Source organism: Montipora capricornis, chromosome 13 (assembly GCF_036669925.1).
Source record: "Montipora capricornis isolate CH-2021 chromosome 13, ASM3666992v2, whole genome shotgun sequence".
NCBI classification, from domain to species: domain Eukaryota; kingdom Metazoa; phylum Cnidaria; class Anthozoa; order Scleractinia; family Acroporidae; genus Montipora; species Montipora capricornis.
In genome coordinates this window covers 45,238,395-45,248,752 of record NC_090895.1, presented here as the reverse complement: position 1 = coordinate 45,248,752, position 10,358 = coordinate 45,238,395, and the positions used below count along the sequence as shown (strand labels likewise).

At 40.5% G+C, this 10,358-nt stretch overlaps 1 pseudogene; it reads left to right on the top strand.

The window, feature by feature from the left end:
- Positions 1–224: 224 nt before the first annotated feature.
- On the top strand, positions 225–9,513 carry LOC138030888 (uncharacterized; annotated as a pseudogene).
- Positions 9,514–10,358: the final 845 nt, after the last annotated feature.

The following is a 10,358-nucleotide window of genomic DNA, read 5'->3' as shown; positions in this document are numbered from 1 at the left end:
AGATTTGACGGTTTCAGAATTATTAGACAGCAAAGAAAAACACGTTGCAGAAAATCAATTATTTGGAGGCTTTTATGCATGTTATTGATACACCATTTCCAGTTATTTCTAAGAATTTCCATAATGCCTAAGCTGAATTGATTTGTGTAGCCAGCGCAAGTTTTGAACCATTTATACCTAAACTTGCTACAAGTTAGAATGTACCTTTTTTCACTGGTGTTTCAGTCCAGTAATATCCAAGTTATGCCCTCTCCTTAAACCGGTAGAGTAAAAAACTAGCTTTGCATGCAGTCAAATGCTTTGTCTCCTGTCCTAACTTTGAATCATTTCGTTTAGTGCTCCCTGAAGAGATTAATTTGCGTGGCCCATTGGCTTTGGAAGCTTACAACAAGGCTCTGAATGAAGGAAAAACAAGAGTTAGAAGGATACCAGTCATGTTGATCGGACAGCACCGCTCTGGAAAGACCAGCCTTAAGAAGTCACTTAGGGGAATACGGTTCAATCCAGATGAGGTTAGCACAGTTGGGATCGATGTTGATCCATCGTACTTTAAAGTCACCACTGAGATTTGGAAGACTGGAGAGACAGATCAAGAAGCAAACACTAAAGATGCATCTTCCTATGAGCAACACACAGCTCGATTGGTTGTAAAAAAGTTAAGAGAAGGGGAGTTGATTCCTGAAGAAAGCTCTGTTGAGTCTGTTCAGTCTGAAGATTCCTCCCTTGTAGACATGGTGACACCAAATGCAAATAAAAGGAGTGAAGTTACCTTGGTATCTTCCCTCGAGTATATCAAAACCGGTCACGATGAATTCCCTCTAGACAAACAGTTGGATGTTTCAGCATCTCCTAGAGCTTCAAGAGTTTCAGATTTTGATGATGGCAGTAATGTTTATAACACCCTAACAACAAGTCAAAAAACGGATCCTACAAACAGAGGAAATAATCATGTCACCACATCCAAAATACCAGATGAGATAGAGACTTTGATGAAGAAATTGTTACAGGAAGTCGACAAGGTTAGAGATGAAGAAGATATTTACTCGGTTTTGTGGGATTTTGGTGGACAGTCGGTTTATTATACAACTCACCCACTCTTTCTTACATCAAGAGCTTTGTACCTTATGGTGTATGACCTCAGCCGAGACCTTCATAAAACGGCCCCGCCTGTAACAAAGCAGGGCATGTACAAGACCATTCAAGACAGTTTTGAAACTAAAACTAATTTGGACTATCTTGATTTCTGGATGACTTCTGTTGCCTCACTCGCCAGTCGAGATAGCGTTCATACGAAAGAATCAGATTTGTTGCCTGAGAAACTTCCCCCTGTTTTCCTAGTTTGTACCAATGCCGATCGACCTTATGGTGGGGCTGACTGTTTGGCGCTCGCCCGTAAAGTGTATGGTTCTTTGCAGGGGAAATCGTACAGGAACCACCTGTGCGATGGTTTCTTTGTAGTCGATAATACTAAGTCAGGTGGGGAATCAGAGTGTTCAGGAGTGGCGCGCTTGCGACATAGCATTCTAGCTGTTGCAAATGAGCTACCATCGATGAAGGAGGACATTCCAATCAAATGGTTAAAGTTTGAGAAAATGCTCCAAGTCACTCTGGGTGAAGGACATACATGGATTTATTTGGAGCACGCAAAACGGATCGCAGCTGAAGTTTGCCAAATTCATGACAATCAAGAATTCGTAACATTGCTTAACTTTTTACATGATCAGAGAATTTTAATACATTTTGATGACACTCCAGAATTAAACAAATTGGTTGTCTTGGATCCTCAGTGGTTGATTGATGTGTTCAAGAAAGTGATAACTGTTCAGGTTTCTGACGGTCATGGAAAAGCTGAAATAACGCAATTGTGGCACAAACTCGAAACAACAGGCATCCTTGAACAAAAGCTCTTGAAGCATGTGTGGGACCCATTAATAGAACGGCATGAAAGCTATGAAAGCTTTATTGCTGTCATGGAGAAATTTAGTTTGCTGTGCTCGTGGCCTTCTTCAGATACTTCATGTAATAAACAGTACTTGGTACCATCCATGTTAATGTTGCTCCCACCACAGAACATCACCGAGTTGATTGCCTCTGCAAAACTCCCTTCTCTTTTCCTGAGATTTGAGCCTGGACAAGTTCCTTCGAGCCTGTTTCCGCGGCTAGTGTTGCAATTTTTTCAGTGGGGGCAAAAGGAATTTTGGAGTTCACTGGAGCCCGAATTGTACAAGAATTTCGCCAGGTTTTACACCATTGGAGACGAAGACTGCTCCGTTGTCCTTTGTGTCATTCCTCGTTCATCGAAATAGTTGTTCACAGAGGAAATGACAATCCAACATTAGTGGAAGCGATTCAGTCAAAGTTGACCATTTCTTCTGGCCTCCACCATGATCCATTTGAAGTGTCCTGTGCCTGTGCTGTTTACAAACAATTGTCTTTGATGCTTGAATGTATGCGTAACGAGTTCTGTTGGTTGAAGAACATGATATATGAAGCAGGGTTTATTTGCCCGGTATGTTGCCACGGAAACCTAGTCAAGTTCTGCCGCACTCATCGCAAGCAATATTGTGAGCAAGAAGATTGTCTTCACTTCTTATCTGAATCTGAGATACGCAGTACCAATCAGTTTATTAGATGCACCAGAGCAGCTGCTGCATTGGATAATAAAGTTCACGTGAAGAATTTTTCAGCTTGGTTCACAAGTCCAAGTAAACAGGTATTAAGGATTGTAATACAAACTGTTATGTCGATCGCCTCAAGGAGGCTCAAACCGCTTTCAATTCTTTCAGGGTGCAGGACTGGCGTAATAGACCGAATGCATAAATGGCGGCCAAAAAAATATTCTTTTGTTTATGTGCTAATTAGACTCAGTAGCCTCGTAGGCATGTGCAAAATACAAAAGAAATGTTGCTTGAGAGCGAGTCTAATTAGCACATAAACAAAAGAATATGTTTTTGGCCGTCATTTATGCATTCGGTCTATGACAAGAGCACTTGCCTCCCACCAATGTGGCCCGGTTCCATTTCCAGCCTCGGTATCGTATGTGGATTTAATTTGTTGGTTCTCTACAGTAACTCTGTTCCGAGAGGTTTTTTTCCTGGTACTTCGGTTTGTCCTTTCCTCAAAAGCTAACTTTGACTCGATTTGCGTTAATTTGTTGATTCCAGATTACAGTCTCCCCAAATAGTGCTCCAACGGTAGAAGACTGTACACTTAAATAAAGTTCCTTTTTTCAGCCAACTGTACTATTTAGAAGGATTGAATCTACCGGCTAGTGTTCCAGCTTGCGTTCTCTTGCACAGTAATCCATTTCTGAACAAACTAAACCACTGGTGCAAGGTACCACCAAGGATAGATGTGTAATTTAGTCAAGAGCTTTGGTAACTATTGTTAGTATATACTAAAACAGTATATAGCGTTGAAGGAGCGCTCTGATTCGCTAGCTATACTCAAACTCCGAATATCCATCAGCTACTCACCTCCAAAGAACTTGCAAGGGATTTGCGCCCGAAAATATTGTAATCATTGCAGGAACAAATGAGTTCAAATCATCTCTTTTGTGCTAAATTATCTTGCTGTTTTGGTATGTACTAAACACCTATTCACCTCAATGTCGGTGGAGAGTGGAGGATATCCACCTCTAACCACCTCCACTTCGGTGAATATTAAATTATTTTTCGTTTTAAATGTAGACAGCAGCTGGTCAGATGGATGGAAGACGGTTTCTCTCTGGTGAAGGTAAGTTTGTGGCTGATTTACCAACTCGGTATTTTGGATGATATAATTCGAGGAATTTTTTAAGTGATAGGTAAAATCACACACATTTCCTTGTTAGCCACCAAGTCCTGTTCGCAACGATGTTATTCAACTTCTTGTTTTGGAAAATAACCTGCTACCTGGCTGCTCATATCGGCGCATTTAAGGTTGTTTGCCGTTTTATTTTCTTCGTTGAATCAGCTGAGGTTGGAGATTAGTCTGCCGATTTCATTCAAACAATAATAGTCTTTGCATTGCTTTAGGGATTGAAGACAGGCCTCTCGCCCAGATTCCTAGCGATCTTGTTGAATCACTTATGTCGGACTCATGCCATCCAGAAGAAATTGTAGTTCAGATGAAAGAAAGTCTACATTTGGATCTAATGTGTTTGGAGCAACCAAACCCGGAAACAAAGAGAACGATCCGTTGCCTGGCAAAGAGAGCAAAGGATTCAAACAGGATTGATGTTGTGAAGCACCTGAGAGAAATTACACCAGCAGGGACAACTGGTGAGTCTGTCAACATGCAGTGTTAGTTAATGGTTCGCGTACAAAAGTAGACTCTTCAGTGAGATGAGCCAGACAAAAGCAATCAAAAGCAATCAAAAGATCTTCCATATTTCAGCAAACAGAACCACGTAAGTCCTAGATACCTCGTGAAGGTTCATGCTGTCAATGAAAGGTAACTACAGTTGCAAAAAATTACATTCTGAAAGGAAACTTCTGTTAAATGAAAGATGTTACAAATGAACCCACTGGGAACTCGGAAAAATCCGAATCCAGAAGGGATTCGAACCCACGACCCTCCGAGATCTAGTACGGATGCTCTAACCACTGAGCTTCTGGAGACTCGGTGAAAATGTGGGTCTTTGACTCGAGCTGCATCACGCAGCCACAGAGTCAAATAGCGACTGACAGCATAGCTCATAACTGCATCGCGCAGTCACATTGAGAGCATCATTGAAATCCAGTTGCCTGTATTTCTGTGAACGATGCGGCCAACCAACCGATGCAGTTATGAGCTATGTTGTCGGGCGCTATTTGACTCTGTGGCTGTGTGATGCAGCTCGAGTCAAAGACCCACATTTTCACCCTTGCTCACCATAGTCTCCAGTAGCTCAGTGGTCAGAGCATCCGCACTAGATCTCGGAGGGTCGTGGGTTCGAATCCCATCTGGGGCTTGGATTTTTCCGAGTTCCCAGTGGGTTCAATTGTAACATCTTTCATTTAATGTGTTAATTATTCTCCCGAAAATGCTGTTGATTGAATTTACCTCACCAACCGTCTCACCGATTACGACATGGTTGTTTTTTTTCAATGTAGAATTGTAGCCTGCACATTCGTTTCTTTCATTTATCTCTTTTGCTTGTTTCATTTTTTCTTGTCTGTCATAATGAGCATTGTTTTTTGCAGGTCCCTTGCTACCAGGGAACCGTGATATTCGCAATATCCCAGTTCGTCAGATGAGAGGGCTTACAATTGACTTAAGCAGTAAGTTGAACCCAACGTAATGAAAATGAGCTAGCACATTGCTGTTCTTATTCATAAAGGAATTTAACTGCCCCCTTTCCTAGATGCTTTTTACCGTTCTAATTTGAAAACAGGTATCGTGGAAACTCATGATTCGTGAGTGTGCTGATATTATTTCAGGCCCTTTATGCGATCTGTTTAATAAATCCTGACAGCTGGAAATGTGCTAGAGTGACTCTGTTGTTTAAACAAGGCGAGTCATCAACAACTACAGACCTATCTCAGTCATTTCCGTAGTCGCCGAAGTGTTCGAGAGGATTGTGTACAATCAGTTATACAACTTCTTAAACAGCAAAGAAATCATCTCTAAACAACAATCAGGTTTCCGGTCTTTGCACTCAACTGTAACTGCTCTTCCAGAAACTACTGGCAGTTAGGTGTTTACTATCGATTGTGGCTACTTAAATGCTGTAGTGTTTCTCGACGACTTAAGAAAAGGCATTCAACACTAAAAAAAATGAATCAGTGTGGAATTCAAGGGAAAACTCTTGATTGGTTTAAATCTTATTTGACGAATCGCACACAACGGTGCTCCGTTAACAGTTGTCTCTCTGACATCTCCACTCTTAAATGTGATGTGCCACAGGGAACGATCCTTGGCCCTCTTTAATTTCTAATCTATATTAACGATCTCCCTAACTGTATGTCGTTTAGCGTACCTAGAATGTATGCTGATGACACCCACATTAACTACGCTGGTTCTGATTTGCATCTGATTCAGTCTAGTCTATCTCACGACCTTGAAAGCTAAGCAAATGGCTTGTGTCTAACAGACTTACCTTAAACACTACGAAAACTGAATTTATGGTGATCAGCTCCAGGAAAAGGTTAAATACTCTATCTGATACACTCAGACTCTCCATAACGTTCCGGTGGAGCAAGTTTCCTCTGTGAAATCACTTGGAGTTTATATCCATGAAAATCCCACATTCCCACATTGATATACTGTGTAAAAAGATCGCTTCCGTAATGGGAGCCATAAAGCGAGTCAAGCCATTTGTGCCTCAAACTACCCTACTCTGGATGTACAACTCTCTTGTTCAAACTCACTTTGATTACTGCAACCTAGTCTGGGGTAATTGTGGCAGAACATTGTCTAACAAGCTACGAAACCTACAAAACCGTGCTGCACGAGTAATAACTTCATCGGGCTTTGACGCTGAAGTCGATTCCTTCCTTGGTTCCCGAATACCTCACTTCTAAATTGTAACACGAACTGAATAAACCTGCTGTCCCCACTTAATCAAAGAATTGTTAAAATGGCCACTGGTGTCTTCAAAGCTATCCATGGGTATAAAGTCCCTAAAGGAATAGGAGAGCTATTGCATGAACGATCAACCAATTATAATCTTAGAGGAAAACATCCTTGAGCTACCCAAAGTGAATACAACCACCTATGGACTTAAATCGTGGCGTTACACTGCAGCTAAGATTTGGAACGCTCTTCCGGATCCGTTCCGTGCCGCTAATAACATTGGAACATTTAAAAACTTAATGTCTAACATGGATTTCTCAAATTTATATTTTAATTGCGCAAATACTTGTAGATACTTATTGCTTAGTTTATAATCTTGTGATCCACTCTTAGTTTTGATATATTTTTAATTGCACATATATTTCTATATAGGTTTTTATGAGCTATTTTCTCTTTTTATTGTTTCGTTCACTTATTTATTTATTTATTTTTCGTGGTATGTCTGTGAAGTAGCTAATAGCTAAGAACATTTACCATGTAAAATAAAGGCATTCATGGAATTCAGGTTTATAAGTGGAATATTGTTGTAACTTAATGTAATATTAGGATTAGATTTTAGAATTTTAGGTTTAGGATCTTAGACATTTTATTGTACCTTTTGAACTTTTTACCGTGTACAAATAATGACTAAAGATTAAAGGTCAAATATTAAAGATGGTGACTTCACTAGCATGGAGTTCCTGCGTTCGAGTAGTTTCACACGAAGACTTAGAAAGAAATATTGTTTTATCTCGGATTTACACGGCATGTTCATTTCACGGCAAAATGACCAAAAAAAGGTTGAAAAGACAAGATTAAAATGAGGATGCCGCAGCGCATTAGTTGCCCAAAATTAACTTATGGCAACAGCTAAAAGTTTCAAACTATCCTGCTTTGGTCTTATAATGAGACATGACTGTCCACCTAAAACAATTCTTACGGGAAGAGAGTAGAGGACGTCCAAGGGTCGTGACTGGACGGGTGATGTGAAGGCCTGGAGTGCCAGACAACTCACAGAATGTATTCCCCTAACCCAGGACAGATTGACTACCTCAACACCGGATATGCGCAGACCAGTCCAGATCTGAGCGTATGGAAGCCACATAGCTGAGCTGAGCTTATCTGATCATACCGGAGGCAGGACGCTCAAAAGCCATTTGTCTGCCATTTTTCCTGTTTTTGTTTTTGTTTTTTTTTTTTCATATCTGAAGATCCCAAAAAGCCATCTGAAAAATCGTTTCAGCGTTATCTTTATGCATCATTGTTCCAGTCCTTGTATTTTAGGCACTACATTCGCTGGGGTCATTTGCATGTGAAGAATGTTCATTCCCTTCGGTGGGTGTTCGGTCTGGTCGGTTGACCATCTGAAAGACACAAGGGACTTGCTTATCTGAATCATATCATTGGCAGCCACATTTCCTGTAATTCCCTTGCTACCTTTATTCCCTTCCCAAATTTTCAGGTTATCTATTGTTTAACGGGCCTGTATGTTAGGCAAACATTATTGGTTAACAAAATGCAATGAGTGAATTCTGAGGTGACTGATCCCAAGCATTGAAGAAGTTCTTGGGACAATAAGAAATGTCCGTTTTCGTTGCAGGTGGAGAGGAGTGGAAAGATGTTGCTGAGAAGCTAGGCCTCAGCCCGAAAGAAATCCGTTATCTTGACAAGCGAACTCTCAATCCCTGTGATTCTGCACTGGCTTTTTTAAGTCAGTGGTGTCACATTACTGTGGACGATCTGTACGATGTGCTAACCGAGTGTGGGTACCCGTTGCTGGCCGACACCCTTTGAAAAATTCGCCCTTCAAATTCAATTCTAGGTCTAAACGCGACTTGGCCATTAATCAAACCGTAAACAAATAAATGAAGAAAGAAGAAAAGAAATAGATAGATAATTACTACAGATATGGTTGAACGGGATTTAACTTATGAAGACAGCAGTCTTAGCTAGGTGGATGACAACTACTCTGCCAGCAGGATTTTCCGCCACTTTCGCTTTTTTATTGTCGTTTTACGACTGTCTTTACCACTGCTATTTACTTCGAGTTTTGAGCATAGTGTAACTGGCAGGATTGTTATCATTTGGCCAATCACATAAAAGTGATCTTTTTTTAAAGTTACTTCGTATCTAGACAAGCGATGGCGTATGCGTAACAAGGAAGGGTATTGTTCTGTACCAGAGATTTTCTGTCTCTCGGGGGAAGAAAGTGGCAGTGGTAAAGACAAAAACGTCTTCTAACAGGGTAATAACAGTTTTCTGCACTTTATAAGTATTAGGAAATCGTATGAATGCGATCGCATTTCGTGATTTATGGATGGAGTGGCGTTTTAAAAGTTCTCAAAATTGCACAAGCCGTAGGCGAGTGCAGTTTGAGGAAAGCAACTTTATTTAAGTGTCTAGTCTTCTAACGCTGGAGCTCAAATTGGGGACACTGTAAACTGAAATCAACAAATTAACGCAAATCAAATCAAAGTGAGAACTTCAAAACATCACAAGTGACCATAAACCACAAAATGCACGAGCAAGTTCATACGATTTTTTTATCATCATGTCCCGTTCGGCCCCGTGCGCGCTTTTATTGTAAAACTATTGAGAAAATTTCCGTATGAGGCGCCGTACGCATTACGACAAAGAGGGCCGGAAAAAAGCCGTGTGGCTCTGTTAAGAACACGTACTGCTGTGTGCGGTGCGATTTTAGGAAATTTTTTAAAGCTTCTGAACTTCCAAGTTATTTACATCCAGAAAAGCAAATACAAACAACATATTAAATAAATTTCTGTGGCGCTCGGACCTCGCCGTACGCCACGATGACCTCGGGCCAAATATTTTCCCGTCCGGCCCTCCCACTCATTCTATAAGTACACATTATTTATCATAGGCCACTTTCATAAATGGCGACCACATTTACATTCTTTTGTATTTATGTCAATTAGACCTACTGCCCTCATTTTGGAACAAAAATTCTTTTGAAATTTGCTCGTTATAGCGAGGCTAGAGAGGGTTATTAGCATTAAAACTGAAGAATATTTTATTTAGCGGCCATTATGAAAGAGGTCTGTATACTCCACAAAATTACTCCATTGCTGTTGCCATTGACCAATCAGAAACGAGGGATTCTTATGAGTATAATTTATAATAAATCACGATACCCTTAGAAAACCGATTAAATCATGTTTAATATTTTGCTTCTTAAGCTCAAATGTAAACTTTGACAATATTAAAACGGGGCAGTTTAGATCATTTCCCTTTCAGAAATAGTTTGATGCCCCAATGCTAAGCACCATTAACAGGCACATCCTTTGCCAAATTGGCAGCATGTAAAAGGACTCTTGCGGTAACATTGCATCTCCCCTGGATAAGTCAGGCGTGTCGAAACGTTGGGTCTTTGAATCATAACTTTTTAATTAACTACATTCAAATTTCTTCAAACCGGTCTAGCATCAGACTATAGAGAGCTTTAGATTCTAGGACGCAAACGACTAAGAGTACGAGACAACAGTGAACGCACGCAAACCAGTGTCATTTTGGCGGGAAAACATGATACTGTCTTCGTTTTAGTACGAGGTTTGCAAAAATGTCGTCGTGTCATAACAAGTCACCAACACGGTAGTAGTTTTGGTATTTTTCGATCGGGAAAAGGCTCAGTTACCAGCAATAAGAATAACTGAGGAGCCTATGCTGCTACCAAAGAGTAAGATTAATCGTCCGGGTTGTTAATTTTCTAAGTAATTTTGCTAAAAACACGCAGTGTTACGAAAAAGAGCATTGCGTGACTAGCGTTACTTTCTAGAAGCTTCGCGAGAGTTCTTAGTTTGTTTATTTTTAGGTCCGTGCGTAAG